General features: G+C 37.3%; 1 long non-coding RNA gene and 1 pseudogene across 1 annotated transcript; one reads left to right on the plus strand and one right to left on the minus strand.

Annotated features, from left to right (window-relative positions):
- Positions 1–9,025: 9,025 nt before the first annotated feature.
- Positions 9,026–21,665, minus strand: LOC144353845 (uncharacterized). Its single transcript, XR_013420884.1, has 2 exons — positions 21,604–21,665; positions 9,026–9,785 (listed from the first exon to the last, which is right to left on the minus strand). It is a non-coding gene; the product is annotated as an uncharacterized LOC144353845 (long non-coding RNA).
- Positions 14,378–17,284, plus strand: LOC100375222 (steryl-sulfatase-like; annotated as a pseudogene).
- Positions 21,666–23,177: the final 1,512 nt, after the last annotated feature.

A 23,177-nucleotide genomic window follows, 5' to 3' on the forward strand; every position in this document is an offset into this window, starting at 1 on the left:
TATCAATTTGGATCACGTGATTTATAACATATAAAAGACATGTTACTTTACACACACATTCCTGAGTTCACTAGTTTGCTCTTGGCTTGGTCATTTGGCCAATCTACGTGCACTGCTTGATATTCCGTAAGATGAAGATCTGGTCTATACACCCTTTTTCTGAGTTCTTTCCTGAGTTTTTGGTCTACTGCTCCTGATATAATCTTCATGATGATCTTTGCCAGGATCTTATTTGGAATTGACAGTAGGCTTATTCCTCTCCAGTTGTTACAGTTTACTGCTCATTTCTTTTGATTATCACACTAACTTCTTCTTTCAAGTCTTCTGGTATTTGTTTTTTGTTCAATATGGTTCTAGGTAGTGACTGAGAACTTGTGCAGCAAACATTGGATCCATTTAGAACAGTTCTGGGCTGATGCTGTCCTGACTTGGTGCTTATCCATTCTTGCGGGAATCTGATAGACGTCATGATGTGTTCTTTATCTGGAGCTGTAGATTTTTGTATATCTGCATCTCTTGTTGGTTGTGATCTGTCTGCACTTCATTGAAATGTTATATCCATCTGTAGTCAGTAGTCGTCCTTGCTTTTTTGTGATTGGTGTGTCGGTGGCTATGCTGTATTTGTCACTGACAAGGTTGGTGATTTTATATACCAGTCCTCTTCTGCGTGTTTTGTTAAGTCTTTCATATATGCCAGCTTGTCTGTCCTTGTCATTTTTCTCAGTGTTTTATTCGCTCCATGACTTTCTTCTTTAGTAATCTTTTGTTCTCACTGGCTCGCCAAGTGCTTGTTTCAATCCAATCCCTTCCCCTTTCTTCATCCCAAGCAAAATTCACTAGTCTGTGTGTAGGCTGCTCTCACTTAGACATTAATACTGGCCGTGCATACAGGCTACACGTGCAATATACTATTGTTACTGGAATCCGTTGTTTTGATTTTCTTTTAGAATAGTCTGTTGATGACGCCACATGAAACGTTCACGCAAATGCAAGTAGGCGTAACATGAAACCCATTGGCCACACTGTACAATATATTTGTATCTAGCTTTCAGAGGCTTGATGTTTCCATATGAAAATATTAATTATAATCGGCGAGTAAATTACACGGCGATTGTATTGTTTTGGATCAGGCGGTCCCAGACCTGACATTCGACATGAGTGAGTACAGTGGATACGGCAATGGATCTACACTGGAAGTCTCGGTCAGTAGATGTTCGTTCGTGGCAGACGACCTGCTTGTACAAATGATACAGCATTATACATGCGTGACACTTACCTTATATGAATTTGTATATTCCATTTTCAATGTTGTTCATAGTTGTAGTTAGTGACTATACTGTTGTATAACTTTGATATGGTGTTGCGCCAGTAAAATTATAGTTATATTGTCTGGGCATGCTCAGAGGATTCATACATGTATGACATACGTTTTGTAGGAGTGTTTTGAGAAGGAAACGTTTCTCGACACTTACCATGCACATTTATTCGTGAAATATATTCTCTGAATATCACACAGACGACAATAATTATTGAATTAACATAATCTCAAACAATACCCCACCATGCAGTTACATTTTCTAAGCAGACACGCCTACATTGGCGTGTAGTATCCAGGTAGTATCCGCCCTCTAAACTATATAATTTATTAATTAATATATACCCAAACAATGTTTGGAAATGGAGTAGATATATCTGGTTCTTTGTCATTTTGAAACGTATAAACGTACAATTAGTTTAATATATAATGCGACAAACCAGTATGATTATTTTGTGATGCTTAGACACAACAATGTTAGGTATATTCATTGCATTTAATTGTTTGCTGGACGTTAGTTTTACACTTGTGCACTGTTTGTCAGTGATAAATAGATGTAGCAAATTTGTGATTTATTGCAGAACATACATGTCTGACATAATTTTATTTTTTAACATATGAACTTTCAAAACAGAACAATCATTACAGAATACTGCAGTTCGTTGACATTATTGCAACCATCTATTCTATAAATATCTCGTTACACGTAAATGCATTTTAATCGCATATTCATTGTAGCATATGTGAGTGAGACAAGATTCTGTCGTCTTCACTCCGTATTTGACTTATGTCGTATTTAGTATTTAGATTCGGTTGGCTGTTGAAGCTGAACAAGAGATTAAATTACGTTTTCATTTCATGTAATGTAATACCGGTATTATATTTTAGTATACCTCATAGCCCTATCAGCCAATCAGATTCGCGCATTTGGCGGTCGACATATTTGCATATTGACTTTTCAGGAGTCAAAGATGTCATACTGGGCTTCTGCACTTGCGCAAACGTTATGATAGATCTAAAAAATGCTATTTCGCCGTTTGAAGTTTGAATAGAATTTAATTAGTCGACAGGTAACATTATCTGCCCAACAAGATATCTTGCATTACGAGTTATGTTCTATGTGAATACTTAAACTGTTAAAATGTTATGGAAAGTGTATAAGGTGCGCATACCCTTACAATGGCATGTACGAATCTCGTGTGTTGCGTGTTTAGATGTTCGTAATTTGCCTGTACTTATACTTGATTTTGAAACATATCTATTTTATGTCTCAAAAACATTGTTGAAGCTACAAATACCTCTGCATCAGTTTAAAATATATGTACTATTCCCAGTACATATATATCATAACTGTTTAATTGGTTTCCAATTATCCCAAATTTATTCAGTGTTTTGTTGACGGTTGTGGTACCTAAGTTGCCGTACAGGAATAACAGTTTAAACGCATTCATTGCATGGTTTGACTGTGGATCGTTGCAAGATTTGCTCGAACTAAAGGCTTCGTCATGAGTTGATATGTCCTTGTGTTTGTCAATGTATTGCTTCTCCCAGAGCCTTCTGATAGTGTGTTTCTTACCAGCTGCCAGAGTGTAGTCTTACATGTGCTTGATATACTAGCCAATCTGATGTCATATGCCAGATTAGCACAGTAACGTCGAGTGACACGTAATCTTTGTGCTCAATATGTTAAGGTTCAGTGGAATTAACATTCTGGTTCCCAATCAGCTGTGTGCAGAGTGGCTGCTGTGTTTTATTATTTTGTTCGTCAATATACGTAAGGTATGTAGTAACATGTATACTTATGTGAATATTTATATTGAATGTTATATGCACAATAGCTGAAACATGAAAACACCCAACGAGGTAACCGGAAATCATACACCAGTCATTTACAACTCTGATCCTACAAAGCCCAGGACCGTGTGCTAATGATACACAAAACCAATCCACAGGCAATCTTTGCTCAAAGGTGACTAAAATACATATTTCAATTACCCTGAGGTTTGCTGGATTTGTCCGAAAACAAGCTCCATCCAAGGTTTCCGCTGCATGCATGAGTGAGAAAAACTGTGTTGTTCCTGCTATACCAAGCAATATTTTGTACTATATTTGGAACACATCCCACTGATTATTGTGATAACCATGGAAAATGATAAAATCAATTAGTTTGGCCAACAATTATTAACAAATCGAACATAATACACATTGTTGTAATCACTGAAGACAATTTGTATGTATTCTAGACGTATTCTAAATTCGATTTCAGGATTCTATCGAGTAAAATTTGCCATAAACCATCCTAAATCCAAAAACGCATATTGGTGACGTTGTTTGTTTTGGAAAAGACACTATACGTACACCTAATATTGATAGATTGGCGGCAGAGGGCTTTAAGTTTACACATAGATGGTTATCCCACACGAATCGGTACGTGTGGAATGCCCAATTTCATGATTTGACAACATCATTCAAATAAATGTGACCCATTAATTTTAGGTCTGGCTTAGAAATTATCTGGTACAATGTTTGGTATGCCAGCGCATGAACTAACATTTGCTGAAATGATGAAAGGGGTGGTCAGTCAGTTCGCCCCAATGCACATTCGCCCCAGACCAGTTCGCCCCAAAGTCGGTTCGCCCCAAGTTTACTGGTGTTCGTTTTCGCGGTTATGCGTGCAAGGAAATGTGGTTTTGAAATATTTTAAAAATTATACTTAAGTAAAAACCACATCGAAGGAGGCTGATCGCCGCGATTGTAGCATATCGCCCGAAGAGTCGAACCGGTGTCGTGCCATATGCGTCGTGATAGCGATACTTTGCCTTTTTTTTGCCATGCGCTGTGATAGCGAATTTTTGCCCCTTTTTCGATTGACTTATCTCCCCTGGCTTGCCTTACAAACATGAATGAACCAATGTTATGTATTTTATAATCGTTACATTATCGTACACTTCGATGTTATGTATTCTCGTACTTTCGAACAACCAATAAAGTTAGCAATCCGGTTGTTGCCCCCCCTCCCCACACACCCAAAAAACAAAACAAAAAAACACCCCACCACACACACAAAACCAAGACACGCAACAACTCAATGATTGATTCTGGTTTACGTGTTACGATATTATTGTACATACACGTCACCTGCAAGAAAGAAAACATAATAAATGAACGTAAAAGCACTGTTTGGTAGGAACATCATGAAGCTCACTGGTTTCAGATATAATATACTAGCCAAGCCGACACAACCCCTATTGCTCAATAGAATAATCCAAGATGGCGATGTTTGAGAAACGGTTCGTTGAAGATCGATTCGACCTTTCGATAAACTATTCAAAGCTCGTCCAGTTTACGGATCTCATCGAAGCCTGAACGGACAGATTGCTGGCTGCTTTGACCTGTGAACGCCAATTATAAAATCTATCGGGTCGGAGAGTGTCATACGGACTAATAGGTCAAACGAGTCTGCGATCATAGCACACGGCACAGCACGGGTTCGGGCGATATGCTACAATCATGAATCGCGGCGATCAGCGTCCTTCGATGTGGCTTTACTTTAGTATAATTTTTAAAATATTTCAAAACCACATTTCCTTGCACGCATAACCGCGAAAACGAACACCAGTAAACTTGGGGCGAACCGACTTTGGGGCGAACTGACTGTGGGGCGAACTGGTCTGGGGCGAATCACAGGCGCTCGGAACGTTTCCTGGATAATAAAAAATGACCTAAAGTGGGATCGGCATAGTTAGTCAGTCGCCGGTAAATTCCCCTACTACTCATATAATAACACAAGGTAGGAAAGCGTTGACACCATGACACCGAAACTTCCCGAAAATAGCACGATTTTCCAAATTATATTTCGATCCGCTTCACACAACTCAAGCATGATATCGGTAGAAACTATCGATCGACTTACATTTCCTTTATTCAAACTAAAACGGGTTAAATCCTGTGAAAATCGAAACACCAGAACAATATGAATCAACCCGTCTAGGCGGATATTTTGAAGCAGAGGCTCGTGCATGCGCAGCTCCACCCATGCGCAGTTCCAAACATTTACGCATGCTCGGGCTTCTGACTTGGGACATGAGGGGCACCAAAGAATCGTAAAGACGAAGCAACGGTTGTGTACAAAAGTTTGGTGGCCACGCATTGATCAAGATGCAGAGCTAAGATGCAAGTCTTGCCATGAATGTCAGTTGGTGACACAGTCATCTGTTAGTGAACCGATTATACCTACCCAACTACCTACAGGTCCTTGGCAAGAAGTGGCATTAGATTTATTGGGGCCACTACTAAATGGTGAATACATACTTTTTATTGTTGATTATTACAGTAGATATTTTGAGGTGGATTTCATGAAGACTGTAACATCAGAGAAGAAAATCGAACGTATCGATGCTCACTTTTCTTCACATGGGTATCCGATTGGTTTGAAATTGGACAACGGTCCTCAGTTCATTTCAGAGGAGTTTGAAAACTACCTAGAAGAGTGTTGCATAAACATAAACATACAACCCCCTTATGGCCTCAGGCAAATGGAGAGGTAGAAAGACAGAATAGATCTCTCTTGAAAGTGTTGAAGATAGCACAGCTTCAGAAACGCAACCTGCACAAGGAGTTAAATAAGTGCCTTCTAGCATATCGGTCTACACCGCACACGACAACAGGAATGTCCCCAGCCGAAGCAATGTTCAAAAGAAAGTTAAGAATAAAGCTTCCAGAAACAGGAGAAAACAGGTTGAGAGAAGATGACAGAATGATAAGAGATAGAGACACTGAACTAAAACAGAAATCAAAAGATTATCTGGATGCGCATCGAAATGTAAGAGAAAGTAGCATCCAGCCAGGAGACAAAGTATTACTACACCAGAGGCAAAGAAACAAATTATCCACACCATATGAGGAAATGCCATACAAAGTGATAGACAAAATTGGTAGCCAAGTGACTGTCCAGTCTCCAACAGGTGTAAAATACAAACGTAACACGTCACATGTGAAAAAGTATGTTAAGCCGTCTGATAGTGATAAAGCTGAAACTCAACAAAGCGATAAAGAGACTGATAATTCATGTGATGTAACTTCTGAATGTCAAAGTGGTGCAACCTTACCTGAACCACCAGATAGAGCAAAACGTACAGTTCAGGCACCCAAGTATTTAAAGGACTATTTGTGTTATTGAACTATTGAATTGTTAAATGAGATACATAGATAGGGTAACAGCATGGAAAACGAGGCAGAATAATCCTCCCAGCTGTACGTAGATTTTGGTAGTCCACCCTGACCTGCTAGAATAGTTTAAGTTTATTGTTATATTAGAGTTAGTAGTTATTTGGAAACAATGCCAGATTTTGAGTTCGTAAACTGTTATATGAGTTAACATGCAATTATATCAAGAGACATTAGGTGCTAGGAACTATATCAACCTCCAGGACACTTTCGTTTAAATGAGTGATATAGTGTTCCGGGAAAAAGAGGGATTGTAGTGTATTGAGTAAACGTATCTTGACCTCTGGGTCACATCTCATTTGCATATTGTAAGAGACGTGAGTTGGTAAATAAAGATGGCTGCATAACATAGTTGAATCTGTTGTTTGTGTTAAATCCGACGCATCCGGCATTTAAACATCGGCCGCGATCGTTCACTCGGTAACGTGACCTTGACTCTCTGACATTTTGTTTTATCGAATGATAGAATTTAATGTATACACTGCTACGTTATTATTGTTTCATATATGGATAACAGGCACAGTTTTGTAGATCGAATATTGCGAGTCTGTTGGATGATTTCTATATCCACATATATTATGTTGCCTTCTAAGCAATTTTTTGCAAAATCGGTTTCACAGTTTTCATTTTCACAATCACTATTACAATATTGTCCTACAACATTCAAAAGTTTACCTGTCGTTGTTTATACAAAAATAGCAAGATTGTTGAAGAACCTTTCAGATTGCAAAGCATAACTCTCCACCTGACAAAATATGTTACATCATTCATTGAAGAAAATAATTCATCATTTCCGAAAGAACTCACTGCAATGTTTACATCCAAAACCTTTACATTCGTTTATTTCACTTTGGATTATGTCTGCCATGTTAAGCCATTGTTCATCAAACGAGGACAGTTGTACCGCCTAGTCAAACTCTTGCATGTACGAGTCGGATTGTTCTCTATCGCATTTAGTTAAAGAACATATTGTTAAACACAGATTTCCAGTCAGTAGGTACATGTGTGTATTAATTATTTGAGAAGAATAATCGTCTCCATGATGTAGTAGGTGGAATGTAGGAATATGTATATACATTTTATAGTAATATGTTTGAAAAGAGTTTGCGCGTCGTTTTAAATACACACAAAGTATTTTATACGCGTTGTATACGTCGCTATGAGTCCCATATCGGACAGGGAGCTGCGCGACGACCACCGCCGTTTAACCAAGTGTTTGAAATGTTTACATGGTCATATCTCACCCAACATTGTGTCTGCCAACCAGCTGAATAGAGTAATTTAATTTAAGTGCTTTGTGAACTATGGCCATCACATTAAACTGATTTCACAGAGGGTAATCGCAAGTTGAAATACCACGTGATGTAACAATAGATGGAGTTGATATCACAAACCTGTTAGCTGGCAAAGACAAAGCGCCACCACATGAGATTCTTTTCATTTATTGTGGTCCATGGATACATGGTGTAACATATCGTCCAACGATAGATAAAGATAGGTATATGTTGTACATTTTTATTATCATTATAAAGATCTTAATTTCGTTCAATATTGTGCAAGAATGTTTTTATCTAAAATTTATCCTTTCTAGGTAATATCTCATACAAAGTGGTTTTCACACCACGAAAATGGTTACCAGGTACAGAAGGGTGCATCCAGATCCACCTCTGGTATACGACTTCACACATAATACAGGTGAACGTCGCCCTTTAGATCCCGGACACAGTGATGTGATCTAACTTACATGATGCAGTCACAATGCATAAAAGGACAGTTGTATCTGTAGCAGATCAGTTTAAAATCTTTGTTTCATTATGAATATGTATGGTCATAAATAATTTTTGAATACAAACAAGATTTAGAATTGAAACAGCAGTGGGAAAGCAGTCTGCCGAATGTCCTTGATTGGTGTAAATATCTTACAAAAACATTGGTGCCTAATTTTTAAGGGACATAATTTCCAGCTTTATTCAGATATTTTAGTATAAAAACGAATGCCTCATCCAAGAAAAAAGTGCTGCATTTAGACGTGAATAGATTCGAAAAACATGCAAGATAACCGAAAATCTTAGCTGGCTATTGTCCAAGTATTTTGTACAGGTGTATGTAAAAAATGAATGATTTACTGAGACAAATATGAACTGCCTTATTATATTCAGTGTGTGACTACTTTAAAGTAAAAAAACGCCCTATCATGTTGCAAGCTCTGCTTTGTATGTAAATCAACTCAAATAATTATAGTGATTGTAATGCATGTTAAGCATACGAAAATTCAGTGATGACACAACATATGACAATGAACAGATGTTGAATTACCAAAGAATGCAAATAGTTAATTGATGTCCAGTGGAGAGAGAAGTCAAGAGTAATGTTGCCTCCTGAGAATCTACATCTTCAAACACTTTTGTTTTTGAAGTGCGTTTTTAAATCAAAGTTAGGCACCCAGTTCATAGCAGTGCTTATATCGATTAACTGACATCTTGGTTTCTGTAAAGATTTTATTGGTTGATTTGCAAATGTGTATCAGACTGTTCAACAACTCTTTCCATGAGTTGGCATTGATACCCACTCTAGTATTCCCATGGGATTTGAGAGATACATTACCAATGTTATTATAACATAAATATATTATAAGATAAATAATTTATTTCATTGAACACATTCAACAACGCATATTCCCACCGGGACCAATGACCTTTGAATGTGTATCAGCAGTGATTAATCAAGTAGAAGCAGTCCCAATATTTCATCAGATGAATTAGATGACCAAGTGTGATGACGTTTGGAATACATTTAGTAAAGTTATTGTGCACATATTAACCATTAGCTACTACAACAACAACTTATTTAATTGAGTATGGTTCTGTCAAAGCCCTGGTTGTTCCAGAAATAGATACTGGTTACGTCACCGAAATTGCACTGGTAAGGGCACGTGCAAGGCACACCAGTAGTTTTTCTCATGTCAGATTATATTATTTTGCATTTTTGCTAATGTTTCCGCCTTTTCTATTAAACAGACTTCTAAGCAGATTCATTGGTGAAAATAGTCCTGCTTGAAAAGCTTGTGGTCGTTGTCCACGCTATCCAATCAACGCACTAAGGATATGGTAGTAAATATAACAGACGGAGTGACCATCAACCACTGATTTGCCAGGTTTTCGGAACTTCAGCAGTACCGGCCTGTCACCTCAGATGCTCTTCTATAACTAGTGTGGATGAGAGTGACATGTATGAACTGCCTGTCCTAAAGTGGTAAAAACATCAGAAAGCAATTGATCAATCAATGTTTTAAAACGAAGGCACTGAATGTCTGTTTGTGCAATATGATTGATTGGGCCCGTTGGTCGTATCAGGGGGTAATTCTCTTTCTCGGGGTCTCCACACTTGTCAGGGGGGAAACTCGTCTCGTCTCTCTATCTCGTCCCCTTGAGGTACGGGATCGGGAAAGTCACTTATACTTTACAGTCAAATAAGACACACACAACGAAATACGTTTCAGCTCTCGTCTTAGTCGGTCAATCGAGCACTCTATAAGACACAGCGCCCTGGGGAAAAGTCCCCAAGACTCTCACAAGGCTGAACCAAGACTCGCCCAAGACTGGACTGCCTCAAGGCTCGCCCCTGGACTGGACTCTCGACTGCGTCTGTCGTGGAGTATTCGCCAAGACCAACTCAAACTCTCTTTATTCATTTTCAAAACTCTAACCAATTACAAAACAGTAAAAAGACTCTAGGGCGTAACCTTCAATCATAAAGCCAATCACACTAAGTACTGAATACGTCATATCTTTTGATTAATCGTTCACTACATTAATAACTACGGATAAACCGTCAGAATGAGTAGTCTAAAAAGCGGCGGTTATCTGGTAATTAGTTCCAAATCACTGAGCTAAGTTCCGTCCAAAACTTCAAATAGGCCTACACGATGACAGACATAACACAGCAATTCGCTAATAATCAGCTAATTAAGTCGGTTAACAGATACGCAAAAACAAATTCATGACAGTCGTATGCAGATTTTTGCTTTCACTGAATACTGGATGTGTAGGCGTATCGTCAGTTCAGTTGCATCCCACTGGTTATTTTTGGAGTACTACACATTTGCATACTACCTATATCACGTATTCTCAGGCTTTGTGTGTATTTATATGAATCACATGACTGCATTCTAGTATTGCAAAATTACAATATCGTAAATGTGTTGGCAGTAAGAGTGAAGCATGAACAAGGTAAGCCAATCCCATTGTGACATAAGCCAAGATTAAGGAATATTATTTTGTGGATCCATCAAATGAGCTAACATAGATCGAATGAGCTGATGTCGTATTTGATTGTAGAAAAGACAATGTATCTATTTTTAATTGCATGGCTGCTGCGATGCTTTGCAGTAAAATAACACCACCCAGTTGTAATGGTATGCAGACATAGATCAAATAGTTCGACAACACATATGCGTATACTCTTAAAAGTTGAACCATGTAAAATCATGGAAATGCTTGCAATCCAAAACTAAATTTGAGTATCATTACTTTGTCTACAGTAATTTGCAAACCATTTTGGTAATTTTGACATAAATTGATAGACAGTGGTCACGATTCTCTGCCATATACATAAAAAAACACACATTTAATCCCATATTTCAGGACGATGAAAAATTCAACAAAGCGTTCGGTCTAGACAAATCATTGTGTGTATTTATAATTGCATGACTGCATCGGGGATCCATTGTATGCGGGACCTATATCGCATATGCGTATAAGGAAGGACTATTGTATCATAGAAAGTATTTAGAAGGATCGATTGAAGACACTTTCTTACAGCAAGTCTCAGAAATATTGGGGCAGCCAATTTGCAAACTCGCTAGCAAATTGGCCAACTGCTTTGGTTTTGACTAAACGGTTGGCTTTCGAATCTCGCTGGTGCCGTTTGTGGTCACACCCACTTTGGGTGAATCTATATAACAGTAGGGACCCTGGTAGGGACGGTCGTCATACTTTAGAAGCTAGCCTTACAGTTGGATGGCGATTTCGCTTTCAAATATACCAGGGAAAGTGTTCTGTGTTCTTCGTGTAATGAAGTGATGTCGAATCATGTTCGTTTGGATGTGAAAGTTTGTTTTCTCCCTGATTTATAGGAATATATTTCTCAACTTGTCTCTTTATTTAGTTTCAATCAGTGTTCAAGATGGCTACCCCCATATATATACTAGTAAATATCGGTGGATTAATCGCTTATCATATTATTACTCAGACTATTCTCAGACTCACCAGAAAAACTACTTATACATTATTAATCCTCGCAAAGCAAATCATTCAGGGGAATCCAAACATGTACCTGGCTACGTACGTAAAAGCATTCTACGTCCCCTAGTGCAATATAGGCTCGCCCAGAGTGGACGCGACCATGAGTCGGCGCCAGCGAGATTCGAAAGCCAACCATTTAGTCAAAACCCAAGCATTTAGCCAATTCGCTAGCGAGTTTGCAAATTGGCTGCCCCAATACTTTTGAGACTTGCTGTTGAGACCACCTCCTTTAGTTTTCAAGAAAGAAACAAAACCTATTCTCTCGTGGTGCTTCTAATAGACGTGCAGCCAGAATAATGGTTAGTTGACCGAAAGTCGTAAAAGTACTGACTCTGTTATGGTTCGACCTACACTATTTTTACCAAATAAATACATTATATTTGCACGACATAATTCCATATTACTATTTGACAGCTTACAAATGAATTTATTATTGTTGTCGATTCCGTGGGTTAAGATTCGTCGTCATAACGACAGTAGTGTGTGACAAGAGCGAGGCTATAATTGTAAACATATATGCAACCAACAGCAGTAGCAGGAGGTTCTGAACTCTGAACAGTGTACGAATTACTAATTACATGTGCAGCACCAAAACTGAGATTACTAAGCTGCATGTGAAAACGACTGTGGCGATTAATAATTTAGATAGAGACAATAAACTGAGTATGATGTTACAGAAACAAGCACACGACAGCCAACTAAAGCGTAAATAAAACATCTTGTACTTCTCGACCAATCAGAATGCTTTTGCAGGACTGTGAATTTACTATTTACTGAAGTTTTCTTTTTTATATATCAACGATGAATTGATTTACTATACTAAGAAGAAACAACGAAAGCTAAATTGGTTCGAACTAAGAGTTCACACAATGGGTGATGTGATATACACCTGCTCATTGCGCTATTGACACGATGTCAGTCATTTACTTTTGGTTACCGTAGATCATAAGTACTGGGCAATGTACAGCTCACTTGTACAGCTCCGAATACTGAATCTGTACACAATAAACCTTATGGTACTGTTATGGTATTTTCATTCCGTTTTCTGTTACTATCCTCACGACTGCATGGTTGAATAGGACAAACTACAAAATTCCGTTAAAAGAATGTTAATAATCCAAATATAAATATAAGAAAGCCGATCAATATAATTATAAAGCAGACGATTGGCTATCTCGTTCTGTATCAAGTTAACGTTCTTGTTGGTCATTTAATTTCAACTTATGCAAATCATGTTCCAAAATACAAGTCCTGTCGTTGTAAAATGTCGGGAGAATTTTAAGCCAAAGTATTGTACAATGCCAGAAATTTAGCAATGTATAGCAATTAGTTTAATGTATTTTTTGTCTAAAACTATAATTGTGATATTTATTTTAAGCTGCATTTTTTAACATCTTTTTGCCAACATGGCCAACAGCCCTCGACCAATCAGAGTCGTGATAAAGTGTGGTTCTATTTCATCACGGCTAAAAAACGCAAGAAAACAAAGGATTTTCATTGCAACAATTATTTATAACACCAAGAACAGTGACTATGAGAATTAGAACTACGGAGCTATAGACGTCACAAGACGTTCCAACACGTTGCTAACACGCGCACCACTGTACCCATTCTCTACCATCGGCCCCACGGACGGAGGATGGCGCGTGACCCTTATTACGCAGGATGCACAGTACCACGTATTTCTATGGGTTCTGTGCGCGCTGCTGAGGAACGCCGAACGCCGAGCCGGTGAAAACAACAGGAACTCAACTTTGAAGTAATCCTGAACAATCAAATTTATATGCGTTACACATGCAGGGATACTCTTGTTACACTGTTCAAGGGAGTCTCAACAGCCATGCTGTTTTCTATTAAGAGTTTTCGGCCTTTGTTGAGGGGAGGCAAGGGGGGTAGCTGGTACGGTTTTACGGGAAATAAAAAGGGCTTTTCACAATTTACGAAGAAAAAAAAGACGTTTTTACAGTTTACAGTGTTAACAAATGGAACATTGAATGGTCCGAAGAGCTCTCCGACTCAAATTCTCCGCCATTGCTGCGCCGTGTGAAGAGACGCATGCGCATATTACCCTCGTAATGCTCTTCATTCGGTTAGAGGGCCTTTTATGTCTTGACATTCAATTTTGTAGTGAATTGTGTCATCTAGTCGTTTTACAGTTTCTAAAATGTAATTTCCCTGGATTATTCTTTACGATTTTTTTATTTGGATGTGAATTTTTGTACGTACGAGAAAAATTACACATTTTTACAGTGTACGAAAACAAGATTTGATTGATTACGTTGTACGTCTAGCCTGTGATTACAGAATTACGGAATTTATTTTTTTCTATTTACGTTGTACGAACAAAAAAATATTGCAATTACGTTGAACGAAAATAACCCTTGCCCCCCTCTTTGTTTTCACCGTGATGGTTGCCATGCGGTGAAAATGCCCGGATGTCCGCCCCCGAGAATACAGTTGAGTCACAGTCCCTCTGTGGTTGAGTGTATAATGAATACTCTTTCTTTCTTTTCTCTTTTAAATTTAATAGAAGATGATAATCAGTGGATTACCGTTTCTGCTCCTCGTGGTAATTACGTCAGCTGATGACGTAACACAAAAACCCAATTTGGCATGGGAGACATTGGTTGTTTTGGCAGTGACACTATACGTACACCCAATATTGATAGATTGGCGGCAGAGGGCGTTAAGTTGAACCATAACATGGTACCTACACCTACCTGTACACCAAGTCGTGCTGCGTTTCTGACAGGACGTTATCCCATACGCATGGGTAAGAATGCTACCAATATTTGAAAGATCTAACATTAATTTTACTTACGCAAATGCTCATTAACTCTATATTTGTAAGTGTTTTTCTTCACTCAGACAAATAGTAATTTTACAATTTAATATATAAACTTTTAATTTCACAGGGCTTGCGTCCAAGTTGCGGAATACTATGTTTGCATTTAACAGCGGCATTGGTGGCATGCCATCCAGCGAAACAACCTTCGCCGAAATGTTGAAATCCACTGGATACGTCACTGCTGCTCTCGGTAAGCATGCCACGCCCAATAATTATTAGAAGTGGAGGTAAAAAGCAACAAGATTCACCTTAGAGTTTTGCTATATGTTCAGGTCTTTTAACTGTTTGTGTTATTAAAATCCTGGTACCACTCGTTATTATACACTATGTAATAGTGATTTATATACTGAGGGCGCAATTTTATGTGGGGGTCACAGGATTTTAATTGAAAAATCGACGCATTTCGTCGAGGTTTAAGACTGTTTTGATATATAATTTGATCATATATTAATATAAATAAAACAAAATTTGTTGACTATTGCAAATATTGGACCATTCAAGTCACTGTAAATGGTAAATAGTTATGATCGCATGGCAGAATCATCACAACACGTTTTTAAATATTGATTAGCAGTATGGTATATATATATACATAATTAATATAGAAATATATATATATAATTAAAAACTGATATCGGGTTTATAAGTTCTCAGTTACAAAATGTCACCATGCATTCTTATTTACAGGTAAATGGCATCTGGGATTACACAGCTTTAGTTTTGTTCGTAACTTTGAATTCCATCCATTGAAACAAGGGTTTGACTTTTTCTATGGTATACCACTGACAAATATATATGAATGCGCAGACATACCGAATGGCCGGTTAAGCTTATTAAAAATGTGGAATAATTTCTATACTATTATAACAACCATGGGTATTACATTGTACACAATGGTTGGTTTGTTGAGATATTTCAGAGTCATCGGACCTACATGTTTCAAAGTGTTACTTTTACTCACGACCATTATTGTCATCCTGGCGTACAATTTCCCTCATTATCACTACCGATTTTTTTGTGTTCTACTAAAAAACTATGAAACTGTTGAACAGCCTATTAGATTGCAAAACATGACTCTCCGCCTGACAAAATACGCTACATCATTCATTGAAGAAAATAAGGAAAGTCCATTTCTGTTGTATTTATCATTTCTGAAAGTACACACTGCAATGTTTACATCCAAGAACTTTACTGGAGTAAGTAAACACGGACAGTACGGAGACAATGTAGAAGAAATGGACTGGAGTGTTGGCAGAGTACTTGCAAAGTTAGATCAACTCGAACTGAAGAAAAATACATTTGTTTATTTCACTTCGGATCATGGCGGCCATATTGAGGAAATATCCGTCGAACCAGGGCGAGAAGGTGAACGAGAAGGAGGGTGGAATGGCATATATAAAGGTAAACAGTCCTGCAAGTACGTGTTGTGTTGTTCATCTTCTCTGTCGCATTTATTTTATATTTTAAAGCACACATAAAGTAAATCAGTCTGGAGGAGCATGTGTATAGCATTTACCCTAGAAAGACAATCGTCGCCTTGCTGTAGGCAATTGACTATACGTTTTCTTTATAGCAATAAACTTGAAAAAGGTTGCGTTAGAAGTGAGTTTTAACCGAGTGTTTACGATGTTCATATCTCACCTAATCTTGTGCCTACAAACAAGTTGAATAGAGTAGTTAAAATTGAAGCATTGTTTTGTGAAATGTGACCATTACATCATCATCAACAGATTTTAAATTACAGGAGGCAAATCTCAGGTATGGGAAGGTGGTGTTCGTGTACCAACCATAGCACGATATCCACCATTGATACCACAAGGATCTGAGATATCTGTTCCAACTAGTAGTATGAACGTAACACCGACATTAGCATCGTTGGCAGGAGTGAAAATACCACGTGATGTAACAATAGATGGAGTTGATATCACAAAACTGTTATCTGGCAAAGACAAAGCGCCACCACATGAATTTCTTTTCATTTATTGTGGTCCATGGATACATGGTGTTACATATCGTCCCAAAAGAGGTAATATTGCATGCATATTTTCTGTCTTTTTATGTATATAGAAACATGTCGAAGTCGCCATTCAATGCTGTGCAAGGAGTAAGTTTGGTATTACATCAAAACCTACAAATATAAATTCAATTTTCATGTTCTTTCATATTCCAGTCGACATTTCATACAAGGTGGTATTCACCACACCAAAATGGACTCCAGATACGGAAGGATGTTTCAATACATGGTTATGTCGTTGCCATGGTGAATGGGTAGACCATCACGACCCACCACTGGTATACGACCTGACACATGATCCAAGTGAACGTCGCCCTCTAGATCCCAGGCATAATGATGTGACAGAAATCACATCAAAAGCACGTGATGCAGTCGCGATGCAGGAAGGGACAGTTGTATCTGTAACAGACCAGTTTAACATCTTCAGAATAGTCCCTCTGTATCTATGGTTACAACCGTGTTGTAACTTTCCACTTTGTTCGTGTATAGAAGAGGATTACGAAAACTGGGATGTAGTAGATTTTTGACCACAGAATATCCCCATTGTATTCAACCATCTTATTTAAATAATTCTTCAAAGTCGCCCTAACGTGATTTGCATAATTTACTTGACATTATTCAAATTGACATCAATAATGTCACACATTTGTAGTAGATTTTAGAATGAGGTCTAAGAGTATTCCCATTGTATTCAAATTTACTATCTTATATAAATTAGTTTGGTTCTTTCAAATTTACGTCTTTTACTTTATTAACATTTATAGACTAATCAAGTGTTCGATCGACATCAATATTCGGACATAAATCCGCTAAATCTAACAATACGAATAAATCTAATTAATAACAAATAAATTGTCGTTTCTCGAATCCAAATAAGACCTATTGAATGACATAATACTTCAATGAGTCTGTATTACGAACATCATTCTACTAAATGGAACCCCATTCCAGGCAAGATAGATTGAGTATTAATCAACAACAACATGGTAAATTATAATGATATAAATACCACTCAAATTCAGGTTTAAAAAGAAGCATACCTATATAACAACTATGCTCCCAACCCTTTTAACTAGCTTAGATTACACATCTAATTTCCCATTGTTGTGTTGATGTATCCTGACAATTAAATCGATACTCGTGGTAACCTCCAACCATACATATTATTCGTTGCATGTGACTACTACATTTAGTGTATTAAGAAAATGAAAACATAATTAAGCTGGTTATGATAATTTAAGTCTTTGTGACATTTACAAGATACCTTAAGTAATACCGTTACACTTACACAACACGGTTACGAGGTTTGATTAACAACTTGTACAGCAATAATCGAAAACACAAAATATATTCACACTATTTCGTTCCTTTTCTGACAGTATTTGTCAATATAATGTGACGTCTTTAGTTGTATACTTATACGCAACCAAATTCCTCGTAGAGTAGGGGTTTTAGGTACTGGCTCCTAATATCATGGTTTAAACCCACCCAGAACTCTCATTCGTCTTGACGCTAAGCCAAATTGCTCGACACTACATATAAAAATTGCTGCTTACAATTCTTTTAATGCGTTTTTTCATTCTGCGCACGTTTTGTACGTCTGCTATCTGTCTGCTCTGGAACCAAATCAATATGATAAACAATAAACAATAGATTAGCAAAGGTAAAATTCTGCATAGATATTCTCTAACGCATGCTTTTTGGTTGATTTAGTGCACATTTTTGGGCTCAGCAGCCCCCAAAACTATTACATGTAATAACGTAAATCACGTTTTCCTCGTAAAGACGTTTTGGCTGGGAACGTTTGCTTTTGTACTTAACAAATGAGCTCAGCACTAAACAATCCCAATCCATATGAAACTTTCATATGTGAAAATGTGTCGAATTATTATACATACTAGTATGCACAAGCGGAGCTTTTCTTATGTGTGATAGTCCGTCGTTCATGTCATTCTTTTACTTTTTAGACTACAGCCCTGAATACTTTGATACTGATGTATATGTATCTTGGGTTGATCTTTCTCAAATTTGTTCATTTTGTGAGGATATCTTCAATTGTCTAATTTGATTAATATATTTGGTAAAAAGTAATATTTTTGACTTTTTATTAAACACCGCAAGTCCGATAGCTTTGATATTATACATATAGGTACCTCGGGGCACCTTTTTCAGACTTATTCATTTCGTGATAATATCTTCAATCCTCTAATTTTGATGATTTTTTTTATAAAAAGTAATATTTTTGACTTTTTGTTAAAACCCACAAGTCCGGTTGCTTTGATATTATACATATAGGTACTACATGTGGACCTCTCTAAGATTTATTCATTTAGTGAGGATATCTTCAATTGTCCAATTTTGATTAATATTTGGTAAAAAGTAATATTTTTGACTTTTTATTAAACACCGCAAGTTCGATAGCTTTGATATTATACATATAGGTACCTCGGGGACGCCTTTCTCAGATTTGTTCATTTCGTGATTCTATCTTCAATTCTCAAATTTTGATGAATATTGTTTGGTAAAAAGCGATACTTTTGTCTTGTTAAATTTGCAAGTCCGATTGATTTGATATTATACATATAGGTAACCGTAGGTAGACCTTTCTTGGATTTGTTCATTTCGTGATAATATCTCCAATTCTCTAATTTTGGTAAAAAGTGATATTTTTGTACTGTCAAAAACTGCAAGTCACATTGCTTTAATATTGCACTGTTCATTTCGTGATAATACCTTCAATTCTCTAATTTTGATGATTTTGTTGTATAAAAAGTAATATTTTTGACTTTTTGTTAAAACCCACAAGTCCGGTTGCTTTGATATTATACATATAGGTACGACATGTGAACCTTTCTAAGATTTGTTCATTTCGTGAGAATATCTTCAATTCTCTAATTGTGATTAATATATTTGATAAAAAGTAATATTTTTGACTTCATATTTAACACCGCAAGTCCGATAGCTTTGATATTATACATATAGGTACCTCGGGGACGCCTTTCTCAGATTTGTTCATTTCGTGATCCTATCTGCAATTCTCAAATTTTGATGAATATTGTTTGGTAAATAGTGATACTTTTGTCTTGTTAAAATTACAAGTCCGATTGATTTGATATTATACATATAGGTAACCGTAGGTAGACCTTTCTTGGATTTGTTCATTTCGTGATAATATCTTCAATTCTCTAATTTTGGTAAAAAGTGATATTTTTGTACTGTCAAAAACTGCAAGTCACATTGCTTTAATATTGCACATACATGTATAGGCACTACAGGTGAACCTTTCTCATTTTGTAATGATTTCTTCATTTTTTTAAATGAATTAATTTAAAAAAAAAATTGCTAACAGAGAGGATGCTTGTTAATAATATGTATACAAAAAACTGCAGCAATTACAAAATCTACATAGAGAAAATAAAGTGTGGAGTTCTCAGTTCAGTTGCAATCACTGGTTATTTACTACACATTTGCATACTACATATATATCACGTATATATTGCCTGAATAAAAAGGTCACTGATTAGGTGAAGATTGCCCAAACTACGAATAACTAACTCTGCTTCTACGTGAGAATATTGAAGTTTGTTCGAAGCTTTGTTTTGTGTGTCGTGATATTTTCTTTGAACAAAAGTTCACAAAACGTCTTAACTGTTTTAACCAAATAAATACATTATATTTGCACGACATACTTACATACTTAGTATTACTATTTTACAGCTTACAAATAAATTTAATATTTCTGTCGATATTTGTGGGTTAAGATTCATCGTCATAACGACAGTAGTGTGTGACAAGAGCGAGGCTATAATTGTAAACATATATGCGTAGCAACCAACAGACTGTAAATCCCCCTGGAACGCAAGTAGTAGCAGTAGAGTAGGTTCTGAACACTGAACAGTGTGAGAATTACCATTTACATGTGACTACCAAAACAATGATTACTTATCTGTATATGAAACCACTGCGCTGATTAATAATTTATATAGAGACAAAAAACTGAGTGGAGTTACAGAAACAAACACACGACCAAGACAATAGAATACATGTAACTAAAATCCACCTAGTACTTCTCGACCAATCAGAATGATCCCTTGCAGGACTGTGAATTTACTATTTACTGAAGTTTTCTTTTCGTTTACATCAAAGATGAATGGCTTTACTATCATGGTAAAAATAAGAAGAAACGAGTTCACACAAGAGGTGACGTAACAGACAGCTGCTCATTGAGCTATTCGCACGATGTCGGTCATTTATCTTTGGTCTGTTTAAATTAGGGTTACGTTAGATAATGAATATTTGGAAGTTGATCATCACACAGGTCATGCGTATGTTATACAATTTCAGCAGTGTACGGAGTACTTCTCACTTGAATCTGCACAGAGTACTACATTCACACATTGCATAACACACGTTTTTGTTCTGTTTTCATCCATTTCCAATTACAAATTTCATGGCGAATTTTTGAGAGGATTCAAATGAATGGTAATGTTTTCAGTATAAATATCAATATGCCAATCAATATGAGTTTATAAGCAGACGATCAGTGTTCTAGTTCTAAAACATGTGTGGATATAAATGGATAATCATGTTCCCAAATACAGGCCTTGTCGTTGTAAAATACTGTAGCGTGAGAAAATAAGCTGCATTTTTATAGTTACCATGGTATTAAAAGTCGTTGTATTTATTATATTACTACGTGTACGTCATCCAATTTAACAGAAGATGATTGTCAGTGAATTACTTGTTCTGCTCCTCTCGGTACTCGTGTCAGATAATGACGCCACACATAAACTCAATTTCGTCATCATTATGGTAATGACACTATACGTACACCTAATATTGATAGATTGGCGACAGAGGGCGTTAAGTTGAACCATAACATGGTACCTGCACCTACCTGTACACCAAGTCGTCCGCCTGCACGGTGTTGTTTCGTTCGAACATTCCTCCCTCTACGACACCGTGCGGTAATTCTATTCATAACCGTATATGTCACGTGATTGCGCGATAGAAAGTTTACCGACCAATAGAAAGTTTTGTTACAATGACTGCCAGAAAGCGCTTGGAGCTTTGCATTTCTAATGTCTTCGGCTTCATTTCTGCCGAAATATGTTGCAGTGACATCATGAGCTTTGAGGTATAACACCTACTCCTCCATAATACTCAACAGTGGTGACAACACAATTACCACGCTCGATGGTCGCAAGGCCGGTAAAGCATAATAACATAAGGATTTACTATTTCAGTGCGACTAAAAACGAACACACCAGACTTGGCACGAAGTATAGCCTGAATAGCTTTTGTCTGAATATCAGTGAGTTGCATGATGTATGTATATCGTTGCTGTATTGCCTCGACATCCAAGTCAACACAGCTTCCACTGTGCGCAGCGACATTTATTCTCGGTTCGGGCATTTTCCCTGCCTGGCAACCATCATGGTGAAAACAAAGGCCAATACTCCTACCTAACCCTTTTCACTCACCTGACCTGGCACCATCGGACATCTACCTGTTTCCTAAACTGAAGTCCCACTTGCGTGGTCACCGTTTTGAGACTGATGATGACGTCATTCAAGCTATTGAAGCCTATCTAAAAGATCAAGATGTAATCTTCTTTCAGCAGGGAATAGGAAAACTGGAACATCAATGGACAAAGTTTATTAACTTGGAGGGAACTATATTGAAAAATAGTGTAAGAAAAATCTTCCATCTGTAATGTTTTATTTGGAAGGCCGAAAACTTATTGAGCAACCCTATGCCCACCTATGTTTACCACCACACAATAATATAGACAACTGTATATGATACCACCGATGCTACTCCAACGCACCCATCCGAGACTGTAGCTATCAATGCTGTCAACTTGTTTTTACCTCCTCCCAATAACATGGCCACCGATGCTGAACTACTGTTACATAATGCCACCAATGCTGATCCCATCACTTATCCAATAATGTAGCCACCGATGCTGCCAACTTATGTTTACCTCCCAATAACTTAGACACCGATGTTGAACCACTGTTACGTAATGCCACCAATGTTGATTCCATGACTCATCCAATAATGTAGCCACCGATGCTGCCAACTTATGTTTACCTCCCAATAACTTAGACACCGATGCTGAACTATTGTTACATAATGCCACCAATGCTGATCCCATCACTTATCCAATAATGTAGCCACCGATGCTGCCAACTTATGTTTACCTCCCAATAACTTAGCCACCGATGCTGAACTAATGTTACATAATACCACCAATGCTGATCCCATCACTTATCCAATAATGTAACCACCGATGCTGCCAACTTATGTTTACCTCCCAATAACTTAGCCACCGATGCTGAACTAATGTTACATAATACCACCAATGCTGATCCCATCACTTATCCAATAATGTAACCACCGATGCTGCCAACTTATGTTTACCTCCCAATAACTTAGCCACCGATGCTGAACCACTGTTACATAATA

This window comes from Saccoglossus kowalevskii, chromosome 2 (genome assembly GCF_978046115.1).
Source record: "Saccoglossus kowalevskii chromosome 2, keSacKowa6.1, whole genome shotgun sequence".
In the NCBI taxonomy this organism is placed as follows: domain Eukaryota; kingdom Metazoa; phylum Hemichordata; class Enteropneusta; family Harrimaniidae; genus Saccoglossus; species Saccoglossus kowalevskii.